Below are 18,609 nucleotides of genomic sequence, written 5' to 3' on the forward strand. Positions count from 1 at the left end.
GTAATTTGTATGCCAGTCACATTTGAGGTTTGAATTGAAGGCAAACACGTGTTCTCAGCTTTATGTCTCGAATGGAAAGAGAAAGAAGAGAGATAGAAAACGGAACAGGTTATTCATGTAAGCGCTACCTTACGGTCAGAAGTAGTTTGCGAGGAAATTGGTCCATCTGTAGAAAAATGTATCGATGTTATTCAGGTGATCATCATAATCAGTAGGTCAGTACGGGTCTGAACGTCTAGGAATGAGTGTTTTAGTGTGCGTGATGCAGTTTACTCATCTTGGCTGGGGAACATCAGTGACGTGAGGTGAGGTGAGATCCAGAAGTTTACAGTGTTTGGTGAGCATATTTGTCAGAAAGAGTTGATATGCTGTAAGGTATTGCACTGTGTGAAAAAACATTGCTTCTTTTACATTTTACATCAATAAAAAGGCAAGGTTTTTTAATCAAGATCTTCACTCTTGAAGCTTACATTTGATTTTAGTACGATTAAAATATGCATTAAATGGCTCTATTAAAGTAGAATGTAGTTTTTGTACAAAAGATCTCAGAAATCAAGTAGCAAACTTCCTGTATATGAGTTAGTAAAGAAATTACATATGTTTTACTATGTCTTTTGTTTTGGTTCTTTGGTCTTATTGGATTCCAAGACAAGAAGTTCTAATCATTAAGGGTCTTTTAAGTGTTGTTATAGATGGTCGTGTTGTCAGCATAAATGTCCACAAATGATCTTTGGATTTGATTTAGAAGATCACTGATGTAAATCAGGAAGAGTTGGACCCAGGATGGACTCCTGAGGGACGGCAGCATTAATTTCGTAAACTTCTGATTTCTGTCCATCAATCAATACACTTACAAACCTATCAGATAGAAATGATTTAATAATTAAGACATTTCCAGCTTTACCATAGCTGGAGATCTTGTAAAGCAGACCTTTATACCATACTCTATCAAAGGTCTTTGATATGTGAAGAGCAATTGCCCTAGAAAGAAAGCTTTTATTGAGGCTTCGCTAATCCTATGAGATATAACTGTCAGCACATGAACTGTAGATCAAGCAGAATGGAAACCATATTGCATATCACTAAGGAGGTTATTCTTTCTGAGGTGGTTGACTTCTCTAACAGATTTCAGCAACTTACTCATGACGCACAGGGGACTCAATTGTCTGTACTGAGAGGAAGATGGCCGATCACATGAATTCTTTAATACAGGGCATACTTATGCAGTTTTCTAGAATGTTGGGAAGCAATTCTCCTTAAGATAATGCTTAAACAGCTTTGTATGGGAGCTAGTTCTGGTTAAAGCTTTATCAGCACTATAATTGGAATGCCGTCAGGGCCAGTTGCTTTACTGGAATCAAGGTTATTATTAGGTTAACAACATCATGCAAATATATTTTTTATCATATAGCGTGTTTTTGATAGAGGAGGAAATATGCAAGCTGACGACCTTGGTTGCATAGAGTAGAATTAGCTGCAAAGTTCTTGGCAAACAGTTCGGCTTTGTTTGAGATTATATCAGGCGCATTGATGATGGTTGGGATTTAGCACACCGTTCTCATCAAGACTGTTTTATATTTGCCAAAACCGAATCGGCTACTTTGACCTTAACGTGCTCTTTATTAGACTTTTATGGCTTTAGCCTAAGTAAATTTATTACGTTGGAAGGAATGGAAAAAATGGTTTCTGTGCGAAATGGCAGAAACTAATTCAGTAGAGAACCACAGATGGCCGTAAGGCTTTTGTTGAAATGTTTTTGGAGGGTATGAAGTGATTAGGCAACCTGTGCTTCACGGATAATGAATTCCACACTACTCTATTTCATTTTTTTCATCAGTACCGACAACAAACGTCATTTTCGGAAGATTACTCAGTAGGCTTTACAAACAAATAAACAAGTATTTTGAAAGAAGTAGACTATACCTACACTTAATTAATCTGTCAGGTCTGATACTATAGAGATGCAAGTTGTGAGAAAACGATAAATGAAATCGTGACAGAACCTCTGATCGTCATCTGTCTTGTTTGAGTGAATTTAGTAAGTTACTGTTTATGAATCAAATTGTGAAAACTTTCGCTTGGTAAGTTGGAAATAAATTATTCATTAATTCTACCTCCAGTTGGCTCAAGGCAACAATGTTTGGGGTGTCCATGCTGTTCTAAAACTATTTGCGTACAGGATCAAGTTGAATGACATTTTTCATGTGATGAATTTCTTTTGACGAATACTCGGCATTCTCTAGTTTTCCTTATAATTGTCTAGCGAAATAAGCCCCCCTCTAAAAATTAAACAGTTAAAAAAATGAGATTGAGATCTTGAGTAGCGATAATAATCCAGATATTTTTATAACAAAATGTTCGTAAATAACCAAATTTTTAGGAGAGATGATTCCTTGTCTATGTCTCGCTGAGGTTTTTTGTTTGTTTTTCCTTTTCTTTGCATTTTTTATTTTCTTCGTGTTTTTTTCTCCTCTTTTGTTTTTTCTATATTTTGTTTTTTCCATTTTGCTTCTTTTCTGTTTCCGATTTTGTTTTCTCCTTTTTCTATTTTCTTTCTTTTTTTGTTTCCTTTTCCATTTTCTCTATTTTCCGTTTTTCCTTCTCTCTTTTTTTCATTTTTTCCTGTATTTCTTTTTTAATCTTTTTCATTTGTTTTTCTTTTTGATGTCTAATTTTTCCCAAGAATGTGGCTTTCTTTTTTATTTTTGAGAACTGGCTGACATCTCCATTATGAGTCTTCATATGTTTCACTAAAGCAGATTTTTGAGAACAAGAATATCTACACATGTCACAAGAATATGGCTTTTCTCCAGTATGAGTTCTCATATGTGCCATTAAAGTATATTTTAGAGAAAAAGAATATCCACACACTTCACAGGAATATGGCCTTTCCCCAGTGTGAGTTCTCATATGAATCATTAAATACGATTTTACAGAACAAGAATATCCACACACTATACAAGAATGTGGTTTTTCCCCAGTATGAGTTCTCATATGTTTCACTAAAGCAGATTTTTGAGAACAAGAATATCCACACACTTCACAAGAATGCGGCTTTTCCCCAGTGTGAGTTCTCATGTGTCTAACTAGCTTTGATTTTTCAGGAAAAGAATACCCACACACTTCACAAGAATGTGGCTTTTCCCCAGTATGAGTTCTCATATGTCTCACTAAAGATGATTTTTCAGAAGAAGAATACCCGCATATGTCACAAGAATGTGGCTTTTCCCCATTGTGAACTTTCATATGCTTATTTAAACTGGATTTTGCAGAATAAGAATATTCACAAACTTCGCAAGAATATGGCTTTTCCCCAGTGTGAGTTCTCATATGTGTCACTAAATTATATTTTTTAGAAGAAGAATAACCGCACACTTCACAACAATGTGGCCTTTCCCTAGTGTAGGTTCTCATAGGAATCAGTAAATTTGATTTTTTAGGAGAAGAGTATTGCTTTTTTTCTCTATGTGCATACATGTTTAAATGATATGCAGCATGAAGCAAGGTTATTACTTAGTTATAAACAATATGGCATTTACTCCTCGCTTTTACAGTTTTAATTTGGAGTTGTTGATGCAATTTTGATATTATGCTAAGGAGATTTCAATTTATATATTTCTTATTTGTGTATCACTTATCATTTACAAAAATTAAACATTAATTAACTCTTCAGTTTTCTTAACTATAATTTCTAATAAACTTTTGTTCAGACGTTTTTGAGGTCGAAAACGTAAGGCAATAACTGTTTAAGGGAAAAGGTTGTCCACTACATTAAAAATGTTCAAGCAGGAACATCTGCAAATAAAAATAAATTTAATTTAATAGTTTTATATCATTGTCAATTTTAATCGTGGCAACAAAACATTTCAAATTCACATTCAATATAGTTTAAATGTAAAATACTATTCTATAGCATTTTGTAATAGATAAGGAATTATGAAATTAATAAAGTAAAATGAACAATATAGTAGGAAGTTTTAACATATTTGCTACTAATAAAATATAACAATTTTATAATAAAAAGGAATAAGTGTATTTAAATACTAAGTATACCATGTAAAGTTAATATTCAAATCAATATAAAATCCAGTAATTTAGCAATGGATAATAATATGGTCTTTTAAAGTCGCTTTCATTTATTATTTTATTATTTATGATGTTATCAATAACCGTATTAAACTTTCATAGTAATATTCTTAATAATAGAAATAAAATACTTTATGACAAAGACAATTGAATGTAAATACTAAGTATACCATTTAAAGTAAATAATCGAAATTAATATCGAATCCAGTTACTTTGATAATATGGTCTTTTGAAGTCGTTTTCATTTAAACTCATATGCGTGGACATATATTCTTGTTTATTTATAGTGTTCTTGATAACTATATTACACGGTATTGCCATAACATTACACATTTGATAATACTCATAATAATGAATCTAATACGTTGTTTTTTTTATTTTTATTTTTTTAAATTTAGAAGTTTCTTTATTCAATTAATTACGTTTTTAATGCATTATTGTCATTCCCATATTTTATCATCCAATAAACAATTGTCGCAATTTCATTTTTTTAATTAATCAACGAATTGTTTCATCCAACTTGTATAGAACGCATTTTTTTATTCTTATATTTTATAGTTTCTTTATGATTTTTTATCCCTGTGGAGTCGAGGAAAATGAAGGGAGGAAGCGCCCACGTGTCTGCGCGTCATGCCTTACCTTGGAACGCTCCTACGGTGTGCATACGTGCATGGCCGAAACATGAAAGAAATTCCAAAATGGCGCCATCCTCATCTTGTAGATTGTGCGATCATCACTGGGCCCCATCATTTGGCTGCTAATTGGCCGAGGACGAACGCCGGAAGGATAAAGGGAGTGTGTTTGGAACATGGGGGTGTCTTTTCTAGGATCGACGTCAGTGTGATCGTATCGGTGAACTGCTGCAGCTTTAAGAGTACTTTAGTGTGTGTGTGTGTGTGATTTTTTGGGACTTGCTCGTCTGCTGACTTTACAGGACTTTCTTTTCTGCTGATTCTACAGGACCTGCCCTTCTGCAGAACTTGGAACAAAACTTCAAGCCTTTTCTTTCTTTTCACACGTAGTCGCCTAAAAAGGTAGAATCCGACTTACTTGTGAAACGGCTTTAATCCCTTAGTATAAATTTGTAAAATGTAGTAATTTGAAAGCTCAGTATGAATTTTGATATAATCGGCCTATTCCATTCACGGACTATGAACTAAACTTCTTTATTTCTTCTGCATATCAGAATGCGTTCAATGTGTCATTGATAACAGGTTGGCTGTTTTTACTGGGTTCCGGATTTTCATGTCTTTAAAACGTTTTTAATTTGCTCTAAATTTTAAACAAGAAAAAACTGTTCTTATTTGATGAACTAATGAAATGTCTTTGATGATTTGTTTAGTTTATGCCATTGAATGAAACACGTGTAAAGTGGTGTAAATTAAACTTGTGATTTTGATAAAGTTACATGCGCTCTTAAAGTGTAAATCCATTTTCATTGAGCTTAATAACCCGTTGCAATGTTACAATATGATATAAACGCGGGAGTACCCCAGGGGTTTATCCTTGGACCTTTATTATTCCTGATATTCATAAATGACTTTCCTGATAAAATTGTTTCGGAGATAGGTATATTTGCCAATGACACCACCCTCTATAAAAGGCATATAACAAATGAAGGAAATGGCAGAAATACTCGAGGATGGCCAAAAATTTAGGGTCACATTCAATGCTGCTAAGATTAAGCTTGTTTCCTTCAATGACTACAAGAAATCTTTTCTACTACCAATAGCAATGACAAGAACACACTGCCTGGAAGTGCATCCTTTTAACTCCTCGGCCTAACGTTTACAGGAAACATGACTTGGAATATATATATATATATATATATATATATATATATATATATATATATATATATAATTACTTACACATGAAAGTAGCCTGTACCTCTATAAAGCCACCATTCGCCCAGGTATGGAATATTGCTGCCACATTTGGGCTGATGCATCTGCTGCTTGTCTCTCACTCCTGGACAGGGTTCAAAAGAGAGTCGCCAACCTGATAGATTCTGAACTGTTATCTAGGCTTCAGCCTCTGTCCCTTCGACGAAATGTTGCATCCCTCTGCCTGTTCTAAAAATACTTTAATGATGAATGCACTGACGAATGCAAGCACTTGTACCTCCTCACGTGACTACCCCCGACAAACTCGACAAGCAACTAAGTCCCATCGCTTTACAGTAGAGATCCCTACGTATAAGAAATCCTTTTACTCCAATAGTTTCTTCTCCAGAACTGCAAATCTTTGGAACTCCCTTCATGGATTCAGCTTTCCCAACTGTACTGATATGCAGAAGTTCAAGTGTAATGTGAACGAACATCTTTCTATTCATCTCCCTTCATAATGCCCTCGCAAATTATGTCCCCTACTTCAAAGTGGCACTTGCCTTGTTTGGGGTGAAATTGAATAAAAGAAAAAAACATTGAATATATACATTATAAACCTGTTTTTCATAAGGTAAACGCATACACACACACACACACACACATATATATATATATATATATATATATATATGTATATATAACAGAAAGAAAATGAAAACTGTATGTTATAATTTACAATCCGAATTTATTGTTGGTCTTAATACTATTTACACAGTCCTAATTCCACTTTAAAGAATTATGTTCGCCTTTCAGATTACCTTGAGAGAATCTACATGCAAGCTGAAATATTATACGCGATTTTTTAAAAATATGTTTTCATATCCAACATTTTTCTTGGCAATTTATATCTATAATAAATTGCAGTTTCACTTAATGCCATAATCAAGTAATTCTATCATTGCTACACCTATAATTTGCTGATTTCTGTCTGTTCTCTGATAAGAAGAATAACAAGAATAGCATTTTTCTTTCTCTTATAATTAGCTCTACTCTCTATTGTGGATTGAGCTTTTTTATTCGGTTGGGATTAAATTATCTATATACTGGTATTTATATTAGATTGAAGTTTACCATTACGTATATCAATTAAACACTACATTCTTTTGATTTCTGCTTTTATATATATATATATATATATATATATATATATATATATATATATATATGTGTGTGTGTGTGTTTGTGTGTGTGTGTGTGTGTGTGTGTGTGCGTGCGTGTGTGCGTGCGTGTGTGTGTGAACATGTTAATGTCATAATGAGAGAAATATCTTTACATTACTCCAAAAAGTTTTGTTTCAGCCTTCCTAAAGGAGTACGTAAAATTATCCTTAATTTCTTAAAAAGGAATTATTTAATGCCAAAAAAGAAATTAATTCGGCTGAAAAAGCTACAGTAAAAGTCAATACATTTATGTTACTATATATTTTTGTTTTTCTTATATATTTCTCAGACTGTAAGCATATTATACAAACTTATAGATTGTTTAAGGCCACTATCCGTTTATCCCTATACCATCGGGATGTAGAAATTAAATTTACTACATGTGTTTACATTATCAGCAAGTTAGTGTTTAATCTTTATCCTATACGTCTACAAAACAAGGATTATTATGTGCATTTTTTTAATTATTGCCAAATATGGCAACTACCAAAATAATCTTCAAAAAGAATCTCAAATATAAGTATATAAGCTCGACCCTGTTGCAATCACACAAGTTATTTAGTGGAATGTTTTCTGATGAACTCATAGAAAATTGCATCCCTACAAGTTATTTAATGGAATGTTTTCTGATTAATCCATAGCTAATTGTATCCCTACAAGTTATCTAATGGAATGTTTTCTGATGAACTCATTGCAAATTGTATTCACTCAACGTATCTACTCCCGAATCCAACCATACTCCTATATTGATGCTTTAAGATTTCTACTGTTTGATGCTAAAAGAGTAAAAAATGGCGTTTTATAATATATTTGTAATCAATAATGTGTTTGCCTTATAATTGTGTGTTTACTTTTTTTAAATTTAAATATTAGTAAAAAAATATTTAAATTATTAACATATAACACATTTTACAACAATGCAACTACGGCATATAGATTGATGCATATTTATTGCTTGGGACAATTGAACTTTATTTCAGCTCGTGTATTTCTCAATTTGTCAATCCTATTATTTCAACTAATGGTTTCTGAGGGAAAATATTAATAAAGCTCTAAAATGGTATTATATTTAAAAAGTCAATTCTTTCTTTTCTATTTAAAAGAATATAGTTTTTCGATATTTTATAGTGAACTGGAATAATGTATTGGTCTTAATCAAAAGATCGTATCGTTGTTGTCTAAAAACTTGTTCCATCAAATTAATTAAAGAGTTAATTACCTTTCTTTTATATGGAAATACCGAAATATTTAAGGTTATATACGACCAACTTATACATAATAAAACACAATTAATTATCCTTTCTATGCAAGTCGCAACAAACAAGGTATGAAGCAACTTATAATAAGAAACACAAAAAGAACGGAGCAAAAACAGCAGGTACCGAATTATTTTAGATTATATAAAACCAACGTTATAAATAATAAAAGAATAGAGCTCCACATGCCTCCAGTTTTGAAAGGGAAAGTACTGGAATATGATGAAATATTATAAGGAGCAAATTGATGAAAAGTTCCAAAAGTAGTTCAAAAAGTCAAATGATTATTTGCATCAATTGTGGGTCGTGGTTTGTGTAGACAGATTGGCAGGATCTGCTGAATGTGGTGAATTTGTCCTTACAACCAGCTTGTTAAGAACTTTAAAGGGTTGCTGAATGTGGTGAATTTGTCCTTACAACCAGCTTGTTAAGAACTTTAAAGGGTTGCTGAATGTGGTGAATTTGTCCTTACAACCAGCTTGTTAAGAACTTTAAAGGGTTGCTGAATGTGGTGAATTTGTCCTTACAACCAGCTTGTTAAGAACTTTAAATGGTTGCTCCCTTTACCGTCGAGTGTTTTGATGGTTGTTACACCTGATGTTTTATTGGTTGCTATCAATTTTGACTGTCGTTTATATAATTGAGTTTTTTTAAATTATATTTTCAACCCAAACAAGGCACGTTGCCACTTTGATATAGCGGGCTAAGTTGCAGGGGTACAATGTAGGGAGTTCAGCAGCAAGATGTATGTTAACATTGCACTTGAACTTCCGCATGTCAGTACAGTTGAGGAAGAGAATTCCAAAGTCTTGCTGTTCTGAGGAATAAGCTAATAGAGTAAAAAGGATTTCTTACATCTAGGAATCTCGACTGTGTAGGGTTGGGACTTCACTGCTTGTCGGGGTATTTTCATCAAGGGGTTACAAGGGCTTGTAGTTCGTCAGAGCATCCACCATTAAAATACTTGTAAGACAAACAGAGGGATGCAACATTTTGTCGATGAGACAAGGGCTGAATTTAGATGACAGTTCAGGAGGTTGCCGACTCGTTTTTGGACCCTGTCCAAGAGTGAGACTAATGCACCAGTTCAAACATGACAGCAGTATTCCATACATGAGCGAATGGTGACTTTCGAGCGTAAGTAACTTTCTAGCACTATGTTATATACTGGGTGGTATGACGGTGACGTCTATTGTTTTGTTGTTGTTCGTCTTAGGAAGAGTTTTAGTGTTTCATCTAGCCAGGGTACATTCTATTGCATTAGCACAAAGCCTGTGATTTAATTATCAGAGATTTTTGAATATCTCGATAGATAGAGAGATAGTTTCTTTGACATTTATACACATATGCTTGTTGTAAGCGTCTCTGATTGAAATTACCCTGTTCATTTATCAATGAATAACGAGACACTGCTATAAACAAAACTTTGTTTATTTATCAAACATTCATATTTACATTATACAGCGGTGGAGGTGGTGGATAGGGATGTAGGTTGCAAACGTGACAGGCAGTTTATCGTCATCTGTCCTCGTTTCTCTCTCCGTGTCTTTCTCCGTTTTTTGTTTATCATTTCTCTTTTATGGATTTTCGACATCGTAACCCATTAAGCAATTTACGTCATCACCCCATATTCTGACCCTCTCAGTGTTTGCTTTTGGTCTTACAGGCGGCCGAATTATGTCATCTCATTCCCGGGTTTCACTTTTGTCGGTCAGGGTTTAAGTTCGTTCGAACTTTGCTCAAATCAACGGCCTGGCCCATAAAACGACTTGCATCATAGGACCAGGTCATCCAATTCCAGGTTCAATTTTTGATGGCCAGGATTTCGAGTTCATTCGCACCTTCCCTCTCCCTAACACCGCTGAATCGACTGACCATTAAAATAGGGTTGGCTAGAGTGAAAGACGGATACTGGATAATTAGCATTTCAAAAAGTTAATCTGTCTAACCCATCAACCCTAATCTAACAGGAGTAGTTCTGACCATTTGGTCTTTTCTGTTCTATTAACACTTGCTTAGGTACTGTATCAAAACTATTTCCCCTTTATGTAGTAGTAGTAATAATAATAATAATAATAATAATAATAATAATAATAAAAATAATAATAATAATAATGATAATAATAATAATAATAATAATAATAATAATAATAATAATAATACGGCATTATTGTGCATTGGATTAGCTAGACATACCTAACTGTTTTAGTTGCCACTATTCAGTTTGTGTGTGGTTTATAAGGTGTAGACATCGAAGGTAGAAAGTCATTCAATTAGAAGTGGAGCACAAGTTGTTCATGGTAGATACAAGTGGTTTGGATAGATGTGTGGCTAGTGGAGACACTGCAATATTGCAAGCGGGTTTCAGCAACATTATCATTATTAAAAAAGCATTTACAACCCGGACTGCCATGAATTATCCTCTGTATTATTTTTCAGCCAATTTTACTCAGCAATTAAACTGAAGTTAAACCACGTTATCTTAAGGAAGTTGGGAAATGTGTTGGAATTAAATAAAATTTTTCAAGAATATAGTCAAAAGTTTACTTGCAAGTTTAAGTTAAACGAATATATTTTTGAGGGAATAATTATTTGCTGTTTTGAATTTTTGATCGATGCTATTTCCTTTCATTTGATTTTGTTTACATTTTTTATGGTTTGACGTCACTTATCCGTTGATATGTGAACGCTGAACTAAAAACGTATCAATTAAAACTTTGCTTAAAACTTAAAAACAGTTTTTAATGTTCTAGAGAATATTCTTATTAAACTCTTCACATTTATCAGCATTTCTTAATACTGTTTAAAATATTTGATATTTTCTCAGAAAATGTTTAAAGCCATATAATTTTGATAAGTAAAAAGAGCCAATTTTGTAACGCTCACCTTTTTAGACCGTTTATTTTATAGTTTAACACGAAAAATATTCCCCTTAAAGCCTTGTATTTAAACTTGAAAGTAAGCAGTAACGAGTTGCATTAGTTGTCCTGTTTTATGTTGAAATGCCAAACGATTTGGGATAAGGGTTTATTATGGCATAATTTCTAGCGGTACTCAAATTTGGCTCAGGGCATAGCATATGCTTAGTGATTATGGGAAAAATGTTTTCAATAAAAAATGGAAACCATGCAGCGCAGTATCTACTATTCAATAAAAGTCACTTTTTGTGTCTGTGAGTTCCTTCTGTATAGGTTCTTAAACAGCTGAGCTTATCCTTTGCAAATTTCATGCAAAGGTAATTTATATGTCTGGCAGTGTTCTTAGATATGTTCTGTACATAAATTCATCCGATAAGTTTCGAAAATAAAGAAATCCATTGTTAAAAGCAGTTTTTTCTTATAGATATTTTTTACATGGGAATTTTTATACGTTTCACCGGCAACTGAGATAATGAAATCGTAGAAATTATTTTTTCTTGAAAAAATAGAGTTATTGACATCTGGAGATTTAGTTCAGTTGTAGAACATCTGGAGATTTGGTTCAGTTGTAGAACATCTGGAGATTTAGTTCAGTTGTAGAACATCTGGAGATTTAGTTCAGTTGTAGAACATCTGGAGATTTAATTCAGTTGTAGAACATCTGGAGATTTAGTTCAGTTGTAGAACATCTGGAGATTTACTTCAGTTCGACGAGAAATAATCCCATGTTCAAGCCTCACCATTTTATTTTTTATATTAATGAGTTCAACTTACAATAAAAAAAGGTGTCATTTAAAATCGCTGCAAAACATTTCTTCCTTTGTCTATATTCAAACTAAGCATAAATCAGAAGTGACTTTTCCAGAACATTCATCGCCCAAATATCAGCTGACGTGGTATTGTAAACAAACATGAAATTCGATAAATGATATTATCATTATTTTTTTAATTTCATATTTTTATTCCAAATAAGATCACATGACAATTATTCCTTGTATCATACAATAATCAATAAAGGATAGATTCTATAATAATACATGTGCGGAAAATGGCTTACTGTACAAACGTCCTTGTGTTTGTTTGTCTTGTGAGTTGTGCGCATCAAGAAAAAAAAGAGTCCATCATGGCGGCCATGACATAGTGTAGTGAACAGAGTCTCACGTGCGCGTGCCTTATAAAAAATAGGTCACTTGTCGGTGGGAAGTGATGGGGAAATCATTTAACATTTGAGAAATCGGCAAAATCAGGAGAATTTGTATGAGTAGGGAGTTTTGCCTGTTGATCGGCTGCAAGCTATTTCAGTGCATTTTTTGCAATGGAAAAGTTTGATTTGAGATTGATACCGGAGTTCGACAGCTCCTTGAGTTGAGTTGTGGAAAAAAGCTGAACATGACAATTATTCCTTGTATCATACAATAATCAATAAAGGATAGATTCTATAATAATACATGTGCGGAAAATGGTTACCGTACAAACGTCCATGTGTTTGTCTGTGAGTCATACGCATCAAGAAAAAAAAAAGAGTCCATCATGGCGGCCATGACAAATTGTAGTGAACAGAATCTCACGTGCGCGTGCCTTATAAAAAACAGGTCACTTGTCGGTGGGAAGGGATGGAGAAATCATTTGACGTTTGAGAAGCGGCAAAATCAGTCAGGAGAATTTGCGTGAGCAGTGAGTTTTGCCTGTTGATCGGCTGCAAGCTATTTCGGTGCATTTTTTGCAATGGACAAGTTTGATTTGAGACTGATACCGGAGTTCGACGGCTCCTCTGCTGGACCCTTGATAGTTGAGTGGTGGGAAAAAGCTGAGCTTGTTTGCCGGCTTTGCAAAAAAAGGATCCCATGCTTGTCATTCCATTGAGGCTGACTAAGGGGACATACTCTGTTTATCAACAACTCGGGGATGAACCAACTCTGCAGGAGGTTAAGGAGGCATTATACGCTGCCTTTGCCATGGACCCTTTTATTTCATGGAGGCAGTTCACTGGACGGTGGCTTGGGTTGGATGAGACGGTGGACGTCTATCTGGTGCATTTAAAAAGATTAACTGTGCCGTTTGGTGGAGTGACTGAACGCATATTAAGTTGTGCCTTTCTCACAGGACTCCCAGACGACTGCTATGAGCATCGTCAAGGCTAAGCAGGATTGGGCTTCAGGAATTGTTGGCTAGAGCCCGCAATATTTTAAAAGAAAAAATGCAAAGCCAGTGCTAGCAGCTGCAGAAGCATCTACTGTGACGTAATCCACCATGCGGAAGCTTTAGAACTACACTGAGATAGCTAATCATTCCTGGGTGGCGCCAGATCACCCGAGGATCTAAAATGGAGGATATGAATATATATATTTTATTTCATGTCAAAATAGATATTGTTTGAAACCAGAGAAATATATTTTGCAGTTAAGTTGATGACAGGAAACTTGAAACATAACATTGCCTGGCCTTATGGAACTCAAAGTCGGATGTCAGAATTGACATCTGACCTTGGCGGTCGTGAGAATTAGTAATTCAGATCCCAGAGTTGGGAATTGCACACACGCAAAACCTGGGGCTTTTTGATTTCGTGGCAAAATCTTATTGGCTGGGGGACCTTCCATCCCATCCACATACCTCACTATATATATGACTGTTGCACGGAAATTAGTTGGAAGGAAGATAGTTCTGAGATATTGCTTGTTGATTTCAGGGAGAACAGACCGTATAGAGATGTGACTCCTCTACCGCCTCGCCCACTCGTCTGTCGCTGTCTGTGAAGAGATTTGAGACTTTGAAAAAACTTACTAAGAACTGAATGATAATTGTAAAAGAATTTGTACATACGTGTTTGAAAATTAGCTCTGTAGACTAGAGTACACGAGCTTGTTTTTCTTCCTGCCTGCTGCTTTGATATTCGCTTTCAGCATACAGGATTCAATGTAACAACCCTCAGAGAAGACTAGACAACACAAGCCAAGAACTCCAGATAAACAGGAGTCCGAGACGAACTTCAACAAGGTGAGATTACACTACTCCATTAGATGGCGTAATCTGTTATAAATGTGATGGGCCAAACAAATTTTCTAGGGACTACTGAAGCCGAAGCAGTGTAAAGGACATGTCTGCTCAGGAAACGTCAAGACGCATGCATTGCTACCAGTGCACCAAGCTAGGTCACGTAGCAAGGAGTTGTTTGAGAAACAGACAAGGGGAGTAAACTATAGCGCCAGTATTCTCCCCAGATCATTGACAAATAGGGCGCTAACCAGAGTGACAGTGTGCGTGAATAGGTGTGAATGCTTTGCGCTAGTAGACACAGGGTGCACGCAGACTTTCGTGCGCAAAGCATCATGTGACGCATGGAACAAGAAGAGGATTCCAGTACTGACAGCCTCTTGTGGAGTTAGTGTCATTCATACACGTGTTGATGATGGGCCTACAATAACCTACGAACTCTGGTTGTGAGCGGGGACCTTCTTGGTTATGACCTGCTGTTAGAAATGGACGTTATCAAAGAATTGGGTGGTGTCCGTATTGATGGTGAGGGCAGGGCACGTTTCTCTAATGCCTGCCTTGTTCTGGGTGCATCCATGAAACTGGAACAGCTTGACTTTCATGCAGAATTCGACCAGGACAGTTTCTTGGAAATGGTCAGACAAGCAGCCACCCGGAAAGTTGTACAATAGGGTTCCAGAATATAAAATTCCCCTGGAGCTTGTGGAGAATACGATAAGGAACTACAGACGTTGATAAAAAATGGAGGGCTAGTTGCCTATCCAGAGAAGGAATTGCCCCCCCCCAAAGTGTCTGATCCCGCTAATGGCTGTTATTCAGCATAATAAACAGAAGGTGAAGCCAGTACTCGACTATCGGGAACAAAACGAGCACGTAAATCCTTTTACAGCCCGCACGGATGTACGTACCGAGAAGTTGAGGGAATGGCGGCAAACAGGATCTTATGTATCCGTGCTGGATCTTCGTAAAGCATACCTTCAAGTGCAAATGCATTGTGCATTGCACTGTAGAGAACCTACTGTTGATTTTATATAATTACTTTTTATATATAATCATTTGAATTAAAGTTTACAATGCAAATGACAAGTAATTATGGTTCAATTGTGCTCTAGACAGAAACATTCATTTGGAACGCGCCCATGTCATATCAAAGAACCTACTGTTGATTTTATATGCTTGGCCTTTTTACTTGTGTAGTAATAATATGTTGAATTAAAATTTAAAAGGCAAAAATTAATTACCATGGTTTAATTGTGTTCTAAACAGTAGCATTCATTTCCAACGTAGCATAATATGTAATATAATAAAAACCTACTGTTGATTTTATATGCCAGTCCTTTCTGCTTGTGTGGTAATAAAATTTTTAATGAACTTTTAATAATAGACCATACAGTAAAGATCGACTGTCCTTCTTTCATTGAATTTGTTTGATTAGCGAAGACATTTTAACAAAAAACATATCTTAGAGCATATAAAGTACCCTCGTGCAACCCCCCCCCAAAAAAAAACAGTAGCCGTTTAGGAGTTCATATGGAACAAACTCCCACAGACTATTATATAATAGTAGAGATTTATAAAATGTTAAAGTAAAAAATATTTTCAAACCATGAATTAAAAAATATATATTTAAAATTTCATATGGGAATCATAATCTCGTATTAGTTTAATGGAAAATGACTTCAAGGACAAACGTTTCCAGTTTTTTGGAGTTATAATAAATATATTAATTTTTTGAGTTATAATAAATATATTAATTTTTTGAGTTATAATAAATATATTAATTATTAAAACGTGTCATTCGATTTATTTTTGTGTTTTTTTGTTTTATATAAACATTGCGGGGGGGTAAATTTGTTAAAAATTCGATTAAATAAATTATATTAGGGGTAAAACCTAACAATTTAATAACAAAAAAAGATCATTTTATAGTTTAGACAAAATAAACAAACAGTAGTAAAAAAATAAAATAAAATAAACCAATATACAGGGTGGGCTAAAATAAGGGTCCTATCTTTAAATTTGAATAACTTCCACAAAATAAAAGTTAAACTCACCAAACTTTATGTGTGTGGAGACTGACCCTTCCGAGATTTTTTTGAAATAAACAAAACAAATTTTGGCCGAAAAACACTTCTTAAAACTTACATGAATTTATGAATTTTTAAAAATAGGACCCTTATTTTGGCCCACCCTGTATTAGAAATAAATGTTACTAAAACACTTTTCCAAATAACTGGATAATGTTTTTGTGTGTTTTATCATTATTTTGAAGTGCTTAATTACTGTGAAAAATAGTGATGTTTACGTTAGAAAAAAAGGAAATGGCTACGATTTTGTGATGGCCGATAAACGGGTACTAATTTAAATAAAGCTTATAAAAAGAAATTGGTCCATATCATAAAATCTAAATAATGGATAAAACATTTAAAAATGAAACGGAATTTTTAGCGATATAATAAGACATAGTAAGACATAAGACAGAGAAAGAGTTTTTTAAATCTTAAAACAACTAAATATCTAAAAAACAAACAAACAAAAACAAACTGTTTTGTGCTCAGTTGTCTAACAATTAAGCCAACTTCGAATTAAATTATTATGTAATTACTATTATCCTCTCAGAAATCTTAAGTTTCACTTATATAAGCACATTTTGTACAAAATTCAAAAGTTAATATATCAAGTTGAAAAATATATTTTTAGCAGATTTTTTTTTATAGGAGATTAATTTTTTTTTTATTCACGTCTTTTATAAAGCACGGCGAAATCGACACGTTTTGATTATTGTTTCAGATTATTTGAAAATTTATTGGATGAATATTTTTAAAAAGAAAGAAAAAATAATAACTTACCTTTCATTCCATACGAAAAAAAAAGTGGGATGAATTCGTTTTTTCTTTTGTGTTCAAAACAGAAAATTTGTTTTCTTTGTTAGGATTTCGTTAGTAAATTGATACAATTTTTGTTTTGTCTGTTCAATTCATTAAGAAATTAAATATATGAAAATATAAAAGAATCAAAATTAAAAGATGAAAAACACGATTTACACTTGAAATTATTTAAAGAGAAAATCAATTGCTAAAGAACAAAGAATTTAGGTCATCATAACACGGTGTAATCACTATTACATCCCCCCGTGAAAAATGTCCCTTCATTAGTTAAGAGTGCAGTTGCAGTATTGTTGCGTTGTTATCTCTAATAAGGGATTAGAAGAGATGACGTATATTATATATTTGTTGTATCATAAAGGGAATCGTGTGCGATTATCTTATCAGCCTTAATATCGTGTGTGATCGTCTAGCTGTTCTTTCTATTAAATTTCATATGTTTTTAAGTGTGAATGTGTGATACATGCATTTTCAGACATACCTCTGCTGCTTCGATGTTGGCCCATCTGGAATCTCTCATCCTAGAGGGGAGACTTGGTACCTGTTTTGGACGAAGATTTAATAATCACTCCAAGACAAGGAATTGGTTTTATAGTTTATCTCATTTTCCAGATGCTTCACAGAGGATGGAAAGTGAATCTGGCCTGTGTGGTTTCTTCTTCTAGGTCTTATTCCTACACACATCAGCGTCACCCCCCCCCCCAGTGAAGAGGAGGAGACAACAGTGAAGCCGTGTCACATTCTACGCCCAAACCAAATCTCCACGATTCAGCTAACCTGATCATGTGACTCACACGCAATCCGATCAGCTGATCTTGACTTCCGGTCAACGTGTCTACAATATAATTTACACCCCCCCCCCTCTCTCTCTCTCTCTCTCTCTCTTGATCCATTCTCTAACAAGTGTTGCAATTATGTAATAAATATCTATATAAATAAAATATTTTCTTTTAACCAGCATTTGGTAAACGTTTATGCATAGCTCTGTGAGTTGTTTTCCATAGAAATCCTAGCTCTATAGTTGGATAAACACTAGCATTACTTTTAACGTCATATTTCACTTGGCATCGCACTGTTTACAAACCATTAAACATTTTGGGATTCATTTTAACGCCATTTCTAACTTTAAATGTGTTACGAGAACAAGTCCCCTGTTCTTGTAAGTAAAAATGAGATAGGAAAGATCAAAGATTGAACTTGGTAATCTAGGTTTAAAATAGGTTCTGAAATGAAATTTGGAAAATGGAATGTAGAATTTCCCATTGTTTAGTTTCACATAAAATAGTTTAGATATGTGGCGTAAAAAGGAATTTGATGATTCAATTCTTTTTATGAAAATTAAATTAAATTGAGCTTATCGAAACAATAGAAAATGTTTAACATATTGGAAAATAGGTTAGAACAATTCGGTCAACAGAAAATTT

At 34.1% G+C, this 18,609-nt stretch overlaps 1 long non-coding RNA gene across 1 annotated transcript; it reads right to left on the bottom strand.

The window, feature by feature from the left end:
• Positions 1 to 2,389: 2,389 nt before the first annotated feature.
• LOC145271368 (uncharacterized) lies at positions 2,390 to 17,380 on the bottom strand. The gene is made up of 2 exons (XR_013865841.1): positions 17,150 to 17,380; positions 2,390 to 3,795 (listed from the first exon to the last, which is right to left on the bottom strand). It is a non-coding gene; the product is annotated as an uncharacterized LOC145271368 (long non-coding RNA).
• Between the last annotated feature and the right edge of the window lie 1,229 nt (positions 17,381 to 18,609).

Source organism: Euprymna scolopes, chromosome 46, assembly GCF_053919585.1.
Source record: "Euprymna scolopes isolate OS-2025 chromosome 46, ASM5391958v1, whole genome shotgun sequence".
Classification (NCBI taxonomy): domain Eukaryota; kingdom Metazoa; phylum Mollusca; class Cephalopoda; order Sepiida; family Sepiolidae; genus Euprymna; species Euprymna scolopes.